The sequence below is a fragment of the Pieris brassicae genome, chromosome 1 (genome assembly GCF_905147105.1).
Source record: "Pieris brassicae chromosome 1, ilPieBrab1.1, whole genome shotgun sequence".
Lineage (NCBI taxonomy): Eukaryota > Metazoa > Arthropoda > Insecta > Lepidoptera > Pieridae > Pieris > Pieris brassicae.
This window is the reverse complement of record NC_059665.1, coordinates 11,324,378-11,339,021: the sequence shown is the minus strand read 5'-3', so window position 1 is coordinate 11,339,021 and position 14,644 is coordinate 11,324,378. Positions and strand designations below refer to the sequence as shown.

General features: G+C 34.4%; 1 protein-coding gene across 2 annotated transcripts in view; it reads left to right on the top strand.

The window, feature by feature from the left end:
• The window catches only part of LOC123707881, a 53,869-nt gene that overhangs the window by 11,184 nt on the left and 28,041 nt on the right, over window positions 1-14,644 (top strand). The window contains exon 1 of one of the 2 annotated variants that reach the window (XM_045658219.1): window positions 11,451-11,507. The exons of the other annotated variant lie outside the window; for it this stretch is intronic. The gene's annotated coding sequence lies outside the window, so the exon portion shown is untranslated. Of the gene's footprint in view, window positions 1-11,450; window positions 11,508-14,644 lie in introns of those variants that run through there. 2 annotated transcript variants of the gene reach the window in all.

The following is a 14,644-nucleotide window of genomic DNA, read 5'->3' as shown; positions in this document are numbered from 1 at the left end:
GAAATATGTTTTGGGCGCATTTGCACAGCTGTTGTTTGCACATTCTTTAGAAATGACGTACGATAATTGTGTGGAATGACCACAAGCCACAGACCCTTTCATATTGTGCTTTAAAGAATTTAACGGATCAATTGTGGTCAGCCATATCAGTCATCAGCATACTTCTAGAAAATAGCGTGCCGAGCCTCCACGCGAGCCTTCTTGTGAGTGTCTATGGGTAACAACCTCTTAACATATAAGTCTTCTGCTGGTTTGCAAGTTGACAACTACAGCTCTATCTATATAGAGACGATAAAGAGACTGAATTTTATATACGTTGTATGGCAAACAAAATGTCGAGTAGTTTTAGATGTTTCGACGTCCGACTGAAATTATATGGAGTTTGATAGATGTATGGTAGATGGAGAAATTGTTTGCTTGACAATAAGCAAAAAAATGCTTGTATTTTTATTTATTTTTTGTAAAAGTAATGTTTACCATAATTGTGATATATTTTAGAAAATATATTTTGTACATTTATTTATTTCTGTATTTCCTATGTTTACAGTAACTTTACTTATACAATAGAAAACTTATTAATATAAAAATTTAACTAAAAACACTTTAACTTTTAAAACAAAACCAAAAAAAACTAAACCTGTATAAATAATGAATTCAGCCAGTGTTCAACTAAATATATCCGTCCCACAAGCAACATATACTGTAGATATAGCATTATGTATGATGTGGTAAACTTTAATAAATAAATATAGATACAAATACGGCAACATATTAATCAAAGTAAAAAAGTAAATAGTCTTAGATGTGAATTAAAATTTATCTTTTTCGCCTAATTAGTTATCTTTAGACATTGGTTAGATACTGTAAAACGAAGGTTAGGGTTTTATCTGAAGTGCTTGAGTTGGCCGTGAATATAAATTGGATAGATAAGAGTTGCCGTTTACATAATTAAAATGTCTCAGAGTTAAATTTAAACCATTTAAAATTTAAAGTGATTATCAATTGGAACTGTTCTCGTTTTGTTTATATGTGTAGTACAACCTTTGGGTTACGTTCAACCAAATCTTCAATTTTAGGTACAGAAATTAAGTACATATGTATATAGTTAAAAGAAAAATTAAAAACTTTGTTAAGGAACTAACATCTACATTTGTTATCGAAAAGCTGGGCGGGGACACAAGTATTTTTTACTTAAAAGCGTTCCCAAATCTTACACATGTAATGCATATTTTTAATGAATAAACTTATTTTTGGTTAGAAACCTTGTGCTTTTTCGATGAAGGAAATTTTTAGACAAATACACAAACATGTTTTCATAATTTATTTTGTTTTCATTATAATATATTATTTGATCAATACAACGAAACACTTGTACAAAGGTCCCCGGAGCTCTCTTGGTACAAATAAATAGAATAATTTAGTGACAGTCAACTGTTTTTTTATATAACAGGCTGCAAAACGGGCAGAAGGTTCACCTGATGTTAAGTGATGTGCCCATGGACACTTATATTGCCAGAAGGCTCGCAAGTACGTTGCCGATCTTTAAAGGTTTAGGTTTTAGGATTGGTACGCTCTTTTCTTGAAGGACCCTAAGTCAAATTGGTTCGGAAATACTACATACTTCAGTTATACACTGTTTGAGCGATGCCTGTTGAGTCCCTAGTTATAAATTGACAGCTTAAACTTATAAATCACATACTTAACAAATCGTGTATCGAATTTGGATCAATGTCTTGCGCAACTGTCGTGATCGATGGAGCCCTGAATGTCTTGGCCTAATTTTCGTGTGCCTTTTAAGGCATAGGCCATGTACGCGAGGAATTTTTTGAATTTGGAATGCGCTAACTTCCGTTGGCTACTTTGTTTTCGGTACGTAAATATATCACATTTGGATTTCACTAAAATTCATTTGTAATTAAAAGCTTTTAATTACAATCTACAATAATATAGCCTTTAAGTCATTTATTAAAAACATTCACGAAAAAAAATGCAGTAAGAAATTGTTTTTAAAGTTAATTGTAAATTAATTCCTTGAATTTCTATTTTGTTTCCTTTGGAGTGGTGACTCCTACTCTCGCTCAACGAAAAAGTATCGCAATACAGCGAGGAAATCCTGCCACAGGGATTTTCTTAATTTTCTATTATTTTAATTAACACAATTGATATTTAATAATGAAAAAAATTGCAAGTTAAAGTGTTCTTAATAAATTAAAACATTGTATCTAGACATAAAGGCGTTTTTATATATGGCCCTATATTTAAAAAATATAATTACTTAGAACACAAGTAGCATGCCTGAAATACATACTTAATAATTAAGACACTAATTACAATTGACGTCTTTACACACGTGTTTATAACACGTTATATATTTAATTGCTATTTAATTTCCTTTTGCCAAAAAACCGGGACAATACCACGATATATTTACTAACGCCAAATTACTGGTTTTATTCCATTCAAAAGTACTATTATATTATATGCTATGGGTTCTAACAATTCTCAGAATTTCCATGGTTGGCACGTTCCATGGAATTGATATATTGAGATATCTCGTTAATTATGTAGCCTTTCTTCAAAAGACTACTCAAGACCAAAGTAATTTTTGTTTCGAACTAAAAGTAAAAATTATGTGTGGTTTCAGCGTGCGATTCTCATTCCTGAGGTTGTAGGTTCGATCCCTGGCGCATTTAAGATTCGCTCGAACGGTGAAGAAACACATCGTGAGGAAACCGGACTGCTCGAGACCCAAAAAGTCGACGGCGTGTCAGTCACGAAAGGCTGATCACCTACTTGCCTAGATTGACAAATTATCATGAAACATATTCGTAAAAAGGTTGTAGAGATTTTTTTCTAACAAAGGATAATAACGTAAACATTGAGAGTATATATGTAAATATCCCTTTCTCTTAGTAAGTATTTGTCAACAACAACGCGATACCATGATTTATCTCAAATTAGACACAAAATAACTAATACCAATATTTCCCATGAAATTTGACCGTTTAACTGTGTTTAATCAACCACATCGATTAGGTGTTGAAAAAAGACAAGAAACCAGTCCCGGGCTCTACCTGTGGCTGGCATTCCATACATTTTTGTGTGTAACATTTACACGTGAATGCATTTTGTATTCAATTTTGCATGTATTTTCGTAAGGTACATAAATTGCAGCAGTTAAAGAATATAAATGGTAACGTGTGTTGCTATCTGTTTCGTAACCATAGTTACACTATCTTTGCTCACGTTATATTAGGGTTTAGGTAAAGTATAGGTTGGCAATCCAGGGTTACCAGGGTTAGCCGTTATCTGGAGATAAGTAGATAACGACGGTTTAGTTCTCGCATCATACAAGTCATTTTATAATAAATAAGTTCGAAAAAGTTTTTTATAACGCAAAACAATTCTGTCCTAATAGGTGACCATAAATCGACAAGAATGCATTCCCAATAAAAAAAAGTAATAAGAAATACATTACAAAAAAATTACTAACTACTATATAGATACTATCAAATAATAGAACTTTTATCAGTTCACTCGACGGACAATAAAATAGTTCCGTTAGCCTATGTAATTCGTTAACTAAATTTATTAAGTGTATAATATAATGGAAACGTGTTTCTTTAATTTATTTATTGAAGTTCACCACATCATACATAATGCTATATCTGCAGCATATTTAACAAGCTATCTTTTCTAAAATATAAGACAATTATGTTAATAATTACTTTTTTTTTAATGTAATAGGAGGCAAACGGGCAAGAGGCTCACCTGATGTTAAGTGATACCGCCGCCCATAGACACTCACATTGCCAGAAGGCACGCAAGTGCGTTGCCGGCCTTTAAAGAATTGGTACGCTCTTTTCTTGAAGGACCCTAAGTCGAATTGGTTCGGAAATACTTCAGTGGGCAGCTGGTTTCACATAATGGTGGTGTGTGGCAAAAACTGCCTATACTAAATATGTACTGCCTGTACTAAATATACTAAAATTGTGGATTAGGTATGAGATATACTCTTAACAATGCTTTTTTCGGTTCAAAGATACGTTATTTCTCAAAGAATTGCATTCACTTACCGAGAAAATTTAGAGTAGGTTACTTATGTACATCGTGTTATTAAATTATTTGATAATATGCTATATAACATAAAAATATAAGTTTGTAACAATATGTACTATATTTTTTTACAAAACTACAGGTAGGTCGCATTGATGTTACAACAGGCATTATGTGAATAGTAATAATTTCTTTGACGCTCGTCCACATATATAAACAAATGCTGGATGGGCCATTTTGATGTTTTGTAAATACATATTTATTCCAAATATTTATATTGAACTTTTACAATTTTTACATAGATTTATATTTGTATATATATATCTATATGTGTGTATTTTTATTATTCTATATGTATGTTGTTAATTATATGTACCTACTTTTAAAAGGTTTTAAATTTGTAAATTTTTAATTGATCAACCGACTACCGGATATATCAAGCATTAAATATGTTGTTTTTATATATATATTCCGTTATATTCGCGGAAAGTTTCGAATGAAAGGTGCCTGGACTGAAGGTCGGATTTGTAGAGGGAATTTGGAAAATTCAGCCGATTTTGAACCTTTTTCCTCGTTACAAAGATACAATATTTGTAAGCGATACGGAGAAAGGTGCCCCATCTTGTGCGCTGCAACCTACAATTGCGCAACAATTATTTGTTTATGTCAATAACTTGCATAATCTGGTCCGAACTAAAATGTACCAAGTATGTACTTTCGAAAAATTTCCAGTTTAGATCCGCATAGTATCGAGACAATTGTCATTTTAAATTTTACTAGTTACGTCTTTGACGAAAGGTATTAGGAAATTAAGTAACCATGATCATATACGGTACTTCTCTGTCGGTGCTGAAGGTCACTTGAATGTCACTGTCACCCTGCTGCCTTGCTCTGCGCTGCCCTGCTAGTGACATCTCTTTTTTTTATAGAAAAAGGGGCAATCGGGCAGGAGGCTCAATTGATGTCCATGGGCGTCACTTAAGATACCGCCCATAGACACAGAATGCCAAAGGGCTCGCAAGTGCGTTGCCTGTTAAGAGTTGCTCCGTTCTTTTGAAAGCATCTAAGTCAAATTAGTTCGGAAATACTTGGAGGTGGCACGGCAGGAACTGCCTCAAAAAACGCTCGGTTGTGCTCTTCGTATTCTGCCTCGACTTTTTGCATCTAAGGCAAGTCAAGTGATTTTCTTCATCGTCTGAAAGAATGTACGCACAGAAGATCGAACCTACGAACTCTGGGATGAGAGTCGCACGCTGAAGCCACTTGGCCAACTCGCCATTTAATTTTTCTTTGACATAGTAATAGCCTTTTGGCTGAGTTTATTATGATTATTCGACGAACTTAATGTCCAACTAGGATACCAGACTAAATAAATCACCCAAAGATTAATTATGATTACAGCTATCACTTGACGAAATACCGTTATTCCACTCTTCAATCGATACCAACCGGTTCTATGAATTGATTAATATTATCTAGAAAGTTTTGGTGAAAAGATTTCATCAGTATTTCACATTTCATTAGTTTTAAGATTTTGAGTGGCGATTGATTTTTTATATCGACCTTGTTAATTAATTGTTGAAAAAACATCCGTCATTTAAATAGTTCTCGAATAAACCAGAGACAATCATTATCTCAGAGAAATAGAAAACTGTTTTTGTATTTAATTTACAATCGATTTGGGTGCCCACTAAAGCGCAGCATACACACCTATAGTATCAAAGATGGAACGATGTATGATAGGGAAGAAAATACATGATTTAGAATAACATTTAAGGAAGCAGATGTAACAATGAAACTAAATAAAATTATGTCGGGCTGGTCACATTGCAAGAGGAAGACAATTTAGAGGGTAGATAGACCAAATTATAGAAACATTAGAGAGTACATGGCAGAGACTGGCATACTGCAGACCGAAAGGGCGGGTTATGGAGAGATGATAGAAATATAAATTTGTTTAAGTGTGTTTATAATAAAAGGCTATTATTATTAACAATCGATTTAAGTATCGCAATACAGAGGAATGCTGCCAGCATTAAAGGTACAAGGTATTTTTGTTATTATTATTACAATGTAGGTTAAGAATATTGTAAATATATATATTTGTGTGTTGTTAAATATATTTCAGCCATTGATTTCATATTTTTATATATATGACTTATGTTAAGAGATAGCGCACTGTGGAATCGACTCCCGGTGGGGGGGTCTTCTCAGAGAGATACGACCTTCAACTATTTAAACGAGTGTTTTGTTCCCGCAAAGGCCGGCCCTGTACACACAAAAAAAAATGTCTCCATGGGTTGCGATGACTGCCCCATTTGGCGCCCCGTAGGCTCGTTTGCCCCCCTATAATTTATTAAAAAAAAATAAAGACGTTTATTAAGATATATTTGTTTTAGCTAAATTAATTGAAATATAAAGTTTTACGAGTAACTATAATATTTTAACACATTTTGTGGCGAAATAGTATTTATTTCCTGCATTCATTTAAATAATCGTCAACATTGTAGGTTTGTATACCTTATAAAGAAATATAAATGTGGTCTGTAAGACCTAGCCATTGTTCCATTAAAATGCAAGCATTATCCTTTCGTAAGCCGGATGTCCATAACGGTGGAAAGAGGGCAGACGCTTATGGGCGCTATTACTAATCGCCCGGGTCCAAGACTGAACGGCATGACCGTCCGGATAATATAGCTGTATGTATAGAAACATAGTAAGCTTAACTTTTAAGGTATTTAAAGATTTTTATCTCAATAAATATTTCCGGAATTCGAACCCAAAATTTAATGCAATTTCACTCGGTCAATAGTCGAATTTGGTTTAGTAATATTAATACAAAGCTTTTTGTGAGCTTTTTTGGTCCAGAAAACGTTCTACCCTCATTATTACTACTACCCACAACAATTCGCCAATGTTTTGGGTTTTAGTTAACTACAATACAGTTTATGAAGATGTAGACATTTACCATATTACCAAAGAAGGCGTGAGGAGATATTTTATGAAGCGGGAATACGGACTTTGACAGTAGTACGTAGTAACAATTTCTTTGTGGTTTAATTTCTTTTGTTATCTATTAATGTACTTAATTGACTTATGTTTTCTGTTTCGTATATTTTGTTTATCAATGTTATCTGTTTCGACTTTATATATTCTCTAAGTGTCTTCTTTTATAATATGTATATGTGTAGCAGTAAGCTTACTTTTTTCTTTTTTAATACTAAACATATGGCGGTATACACAATTGATAAATTTTCTATTTTATTGTAAAATATATTACGGAATAACAATACTAACTGGACCAGTAAATTGGGCGCCCAATTACTTTCTATATCTAAATAGAGTAAGCCTCTCAGGTAGAAACCAATTGGATTATAGGCTCGCGACGTGGGTGGGCCAAGGACTCGCATAATCAGAAGCCAACAAAATTATTAAACTAGATCAGATTCAATAATATGGTAATATCTTCTTAATAATACAATCTACATCTTCTACCGCAATTACCATGGAGAGTGTTCAGAGGAGTTGGCCGGATTAATACCTGCAGCTGAGTTTCATCATCGGACGTTAAGGCAGCATACAAAATACCATCCGTATCACCTTGACGTCCGTCGTTCCACAACCGTGTGTTTCTTAAGGAAATTTCTGTCGCGCACCAATACTATATGGAACCAGCTGCCAACTGAAGTATTTATATTAAATCGAAGCGATTAATAAGATCATTATTAAGTATTTTTTTGGCTTTTTATTAAGTCAATATTGGATCATTTGGAAGCACTTTTAAGATTAATAATATGGGTTTCGCTGCAAAATTTATAAATATATTTTAAATCTCAAAACAATTAAAATGTGTCCTATTGGAATGTTATGTATTGTCGTGACTGCACCATTAAATTCTCAAGGTGGTCAAACGATATAAATTGACAAGAAATGCCACGACTCCTTCAAGGTAAATACGAATAAAAGCTCTTTATAAACTTTGACATTTGACAATCTTAATCATTTAAGCACATAATTCGTAATCTGTAGATCAATTAATGTTATTATTTGCAATTTTATATTTGCTCAAAGCACCACACGCAGAAGGCCGAGAAGAGGTAAAATAATAAAAAAACACAAGACAATTAACAAAAATCAATGGCGCTACAACCTTTTTAGGTCTGGGCCTCAGATTTCTGTATCTGTTTCATGATCTTTTGTTAATCTAATAGGCAAGTAGGTGATCAGCGTTTTGTGCCTGACGCATGCCGTCGACTTTTTGGGTCTAAGGCAAGCCGGTTTCCTCACGATGTTTTTCTTCACCGTTCGAGCGAATATTAAATGCGCACATAGAAAGAAAACCCATTGCCGGGGATCGAACCTACGACCTCAGGGATGAGAGTTGCACGCTGAAGCCACTAGGCCAATACTGCTCACGACAATTTTAAGTAAATTTAAATTTCGTATACAAAGCCCAGGTATCCCATCATCCCATTTGCCCTTCCTTTGAGAAGGTCCCGCTTTGGCCAAAACTCACCCATATTCAGATTGAGCATCCGGACCTCTCACACTCACTCACACCTCACATCTTAAATTAACAGCCAACAGGCTAGGCAAGTAATAAAACGTAATCGATCCATGTCATTTTCCCAGTTGTTTCATGTGGCTAAATATCTTCCAGTCCGTAAGTTAACGGCGCTGTTTAGTTAAGAAGCTAGGCTGTTCAAACGGCTTGTTAAGCTAGTTGGCTGCCACATTATGCATCCCGTGCTAAAAGCTGTATTGTAATTCATATGAAGTTTATTTAGACCTTAAGATAACTTTGAGATGTGAGAATAATAACTGGATTCGATTCTCGATTTCTCTAAATTCTCGATAGCTGTAAAAAAGCTTTACGTACAAGCAAAGCTTTCATTACAAACAAGGGTTTTTTTGTTAATATATGACGGCGTAAATTAATGTATTTGTACTCTGTAACAGTGACAGTTTGTAACCAATTTCTATAGTTATAATATTCGTAACGCTGATGTCGCAACTGAGATTTACAGAGTACCAATGCCTTAATTCACAATAAGTCTCCTAGCGGTAAAAGTCAGGTTTTTGCTAAATACAACCGAGGGCAGTTAAATAGAACAATATCAAACTTTTGACATTTCTAAACAATAGTTTAGAATGTCAATAATAAAGTTGAATGGGTACGACATGTGACCTTTTGAGGACCGTAAGTCATGTGTGACCTATTTGTGCGGTATTTTGTCTTGTAACACGAATAGCTAGAATTTTATCAAGGTGGACGAGATTTATAAATTTGTAACAGTATATATATATATATCCTACCAAGCCTATTATAGGTATACCATCATATCGTTTATATTATATTATTGTGTATTATGTATTTAATATTATTAACCCACATATAAACAAATTAAATTAAAAATGAATAAGACGAAAATTTTAATAAATTTAAAAAGTTTGGTCCCTGTGGTAGTGTACCTTTAACGCTGGCCGAAATTCCTCGTTTCCTCGTTCCTCGAAATATTTGAGCCGTTTATTACTTTCCGTCTGCTCTGTGGAATAATATTTTAATATTATTTTTCCGGCGTTATGGTAATAGGGAAAATATTTTAACATTGTAAACTGATTTACTGTTTAGATTTTGTTGATATTTGTATTTATAATCGAATCGCATTAATATCATGTTTTATCTATTTATTAAATTTTAAACTTCATAATTTTAACGTATTCGAAAAAGTCATTCATCTTGCTCCTTATCTCGATCTCCGGTTAGGCATGCTTTAGGAATCGCAACCCCCAGTGGTGATGTCCGCAAAAAGTACCTGTCAAAATTTAAGGACAAATAGCCATAGATTTATAGACTATTAAGGTCTGTCATTGGAATGTCGTTTTTGTGTCGAATTTTTTATGTCAATTATGCACGCAGGTATTACGACTGTGTCGGATTTTATTCCGGAACTCCTATGAGATGTTGGTTTTTCCTATTTGCATATATTGTATTAATATAGTATATTTTTATGACGTGTATTGTTGGAACAGTGGCTTTTACCTACATGAGGTCGTGTGTTTGAATCACAGCGTTGCACCAATATTTAGTTGCGCATTGTCTTGAGAAATCAAGGCATATCGCGGCTTTCTCGACAGCACGAGGCACAGAACACTGATCACCTACTTGTCTAAAAAATATATTAAAATAGAATGTAAACTATGAAATCCTTCAAGAAATAATCTAGATCGCTCTAATTCTTAAAAGGCCGGCAACGCACTTGCGACTCTTCTGGGCGTACAGTAACAGGTCGCCCTCGGGGTCGCTGGCATTTCACAGATTCCTTAGATAGTTAAAATAAAAACAGCTTATAACGCTGGATAAATCTAAATAAACATATATATATGAAAGGCACATATCAAAGTGAACAGGTTTTATTTAAATGTTCACCAATAGCGCGGAAATTGGCTGCCGATTTTTTTCACCTGACCTCAGAATTCGGTCGTTCAACTTTTTGCAGATGCACGTACTTGAGAAGATTTACACGGTTGAATTGTAATATTGAGTTCAGTTTATTGAAAGCTAAACAAGAATATGCGCTAATGGCGCACTATGGATGTTGAACTTATTAGGGTGCTGTGGGGCTGGGTCTACGCTCAAAGCCAAGCTCAAAGCTCTGCAATTCAGAGGGGTAGCGAGACCCTACTCACTAAAACAACTCAGCCTCAACACACGCTATTAAGATTGGCCTCGGAGTTCACCAAGGCACTCGAAGGAGTCTTTGGTGTTTGTATGTAATTGCTTTGTACTTTGTGAAAGAAGTCGGGATTGTTTTCGCTTTTGGGTATTATTATTATTAAAGCTTTATTAATGAATTCTTAATATGAGTAAGTTTAAGTTTTTTGTGGTCTAGTGTTCTCCTAAGGTAAAAGTCTCCTCCATAGCGTTCCCTTTTTCTTTCTTTCCTCAGATTTTTTTGTTCAGATCCAATTCTCTTTTTTTGGATGAAAGGGATCTTACGTTGAAAGTGCATTATTTTAATTGTTGTGACCTGGAGCGCCTTGTTGTCCTGTTCTTCATTTTTCATATGTTTGAGCCGGATTGGGGAGTTTTTTCTTAACGTAGTAATTATTATTGTTGTATTTTCTTTGTATTCCAGTATGCTGTGTTTTGTTTTCTTTTTAGTTGCTAGATTCTCCTGTCGTTGAATTTGCTCCACAGACACATAAAAAATGCGTATAGAACGATTAGCTGGAGACGGAGCAGCGATGGCAATTACTCCATACCAAGTAAAATATTATTAAACGTCCATTACTCAACTAAACCCATGTTTTTACTGTTAATGGTTTTTTAATAAAACTCGACAGGTATTTTAATTGGTACTTTTGTTTTACGACTTCTCGGTGATTGCTTACCGAATCTAGATTGTATAGTAAAATGCAAGTCTAATAGTTGTTCTGTGTGTTATAAGGTAATAAAAATGTTAATAAATATAAAATAAGAATTATAAAAATTACAAGTGGTCAAGTTTTTATAACTAGAAATTGATCACGAAGTTCGACAATACTGGCTTTATGTGTCCAAAGGGAAATTAAACCTCGAACGTTTTTAACCAAAAAAAAAAACCCGAAGGAGGCCAAAATTATTATCATCCTTTTAGTAAGCGTAAATGTTCTTTATCCAGCTCAACCAAAATTGGGTCTGTTAGTTATGGCAAGGTGTCATTGCCTGTCTTTCCTCTGAGCTCACAGAAAGGCTTGAACTAATAGCAAACCAATGTACCACAAAGTTTCTGCTTGTGGTGGCCTATATCAGTGTATAAGCTTTTTTAGGCCATGCCCCACCTAAGCCTTTCTAAAGTTCTTATGCCCCCTATATACATAGTAGAAATAGTTTTTTATATTAAAAAATTGAATTGCTTAAGAAATTAATTACTAGGGAATTGTTATCGAAACACATTCTTATTTTACACGTTTATTGAAAAACTTCGAGTCCATTTTCGAATTGCCCCCTATTGGTTAAGAAACACTGGTAAATAGGTACTATGTATTTTATAGCCACTTACGATAAATAAGTTTTACGTTTCCCTTATCGTTATCTAGATTATTTTCATTCAGTATGCACTTAAAACAGTCTAAACTAGACTGGTTGGGTTAAATATATATTTGCATTATTAGCTGATCAAACACCATTCTCCTTAAAAACATGTCACTTACATGAGATTTTTTTTTATTAAAAACAAGAAAAGTAAAGTATCACGCCACGGTCGTACGCTGTTATTGCATTAGAGTCCATCTACCAAAAAAAATCGCAAGCGTATTCGATACGAGTCTGCTACTATTTCCCTTATCTCAGGAACTGGAAACCTGAAAAAGAGTGACTGAAATCTGATATCTATAGAAACTATTGTTACTGTCGACTGACACACTATTTTGTCTCCGTGATTTTGGTAGAAAACGAGAGAATGTTTTTTGCGGTACTTGATATTTCGTTAAAGGTACCGTTTGAATGATTTTATCACATGTTTGAGTGGTAATGCGTGTTTGGTTGCCATTAATCTATGCTGCGTGCTGTTCTAACCGATTGGCTTCGGTCTTTGACATGCTTCGCTAGTTGTCTCAAGATGAACAACTTTGAAAGTACATTATTACTTACATCTTGTAAATTGTAGACGTAATAAATAACTAAACTCTTACATTAACTACTTATTACATTTAAAAAGCCGGCAACGCAGTTGCATACCCTCTGGAATTGAGAGTATCCATGGTCGGTATCACTTAACATCAGGTGAGACACCTGGCCGTTTGGGTGTTTTAATAAAAAAAACATAATGAGGTCTAAAAATCATGTAACGTTTTTACGAATAAGTGTTACACTGTTCTGAATTCACACAATAAAAATTAATAAGTATGAGACCGTGTTATCTCTGGCATCCTTCATAAGAAGTTATGAAAGTTAATTAACATCCTGTTCACGTAACTTATAAAAACCGGACACTCGGTCAATGTGTTCACGCACTTCGCATTTCCTCCGTCTCCTGCTAATAGATTCAATAGCTTTGCGTGTTTCGTTTTTCCTGAATGAAAAGTGGGATGTATATACAAGCGTTCCGATACGGAAACGCCAGTAACGTGTTGGGTTTTTGACAGGGTGGTCATCTTGGGCCACTACTCTTCATTATATACGAGTTTGATGTATGATAAACAGTGTTTCAATCGGTAGATATTTTGGATAGTTATGTGACAGGTATTGCTCATTTTAAAGTTTACTAATAAAAATTACACAATACTTTTAATAAAAGCGAGCGTAAATGAGACAGAGTAAGAAATGCTTAATACGTTTGTGCTCATCGTTTAATGTGTCGTTAACATTGTGTCTTTTATTTACAATAAAACTATAATTAAAAATTATTCGGTGTACGTTTTCAGCAACATCTTTATCTTTATTCCTACATAACTATGTATTGACAGTGTATATTCGAGGACGCTTGGCGGACCCATGCGACTTCTTCAATAGAAAGAGTCCCCTCGTGAGTTGTGTGCTGCGATATTGCGGGCTACTCGCTTGTAGAAATTGTCATGGATGTCATTTTCTCGTGTCATTTTCGCACAAGTGTATTTTCATACGTATCTGATTGTCCTCCTTGTAACATTTGTAACGTTTGAGAGCAAAATTAAAAGACAAATGGCAGTAGTGGAGCTAAAACTTTAAGTACATTACCGACCCACTTAACAATCGTACGTGAATTGTATGGCTTCGTTGATTCAATTGTTGCAACCGTAGTTTCTCATGCTTTATTGTTTCACGTTTTGTACAAGGACATCTAATAGTAATGTTTGTGTACCTTTTTTGTAACAGTTAATTAATGCAATGTGAACGCATCTGTTAAATTATATGTAGTTGGCACATAAACTTCAGTGGTCATCGTCCCAGCGTTACGGACCAGCTTCGTATCGATTGCATAACTGTTGTTGTTATCGGATCGCTACAATTCGAGCCCACATTCTTCCTTATTGCGTAAACAATAAGGTTTAGGATATAATATTATTTCGACACGGTCTATATGAAATGACTCATGCTCGTGGGTAAAATGTCTTGAATCCAGTTGTAATTCGAACCTTGTATTTACGGTAAAACACTATACGGCCACCAAGGTATGGAACGTGCGTTTTCAATTTTATTGATATTGTAGAACATTTCGAGATGTACGACCTAAATAACTGAGATAAGCGTCGATGTACTTTATTGATAATACAGAAATCATATTTATTATTTTGAGCCTAGTGGCTTCAGCGTGACTTTCATCCCTGATGTTGTAGCTTTGATCTCCGTAACATTCACTTGAACGGTGAAGGAAAAAGGACCGGAAGGATCGAGAGGACCGGCTTGCCTTAGACTCAAAAAATCGGCGTGTGTGAGGCACAGGAGGCTGATCACCTACTTGCCTGTTAGATTGAAAAGTGATCATTGTATTTATTATTTAGCTGATTTTTGTTGTATTTGTTAGTATTGTTAGCTTGTGTCGATCAAACGTATTCTCGTCTTATCTTACAGAACAATGAATATCATTGTTAGATATAATGGTAAAATTGTAAATGCGACTTAATA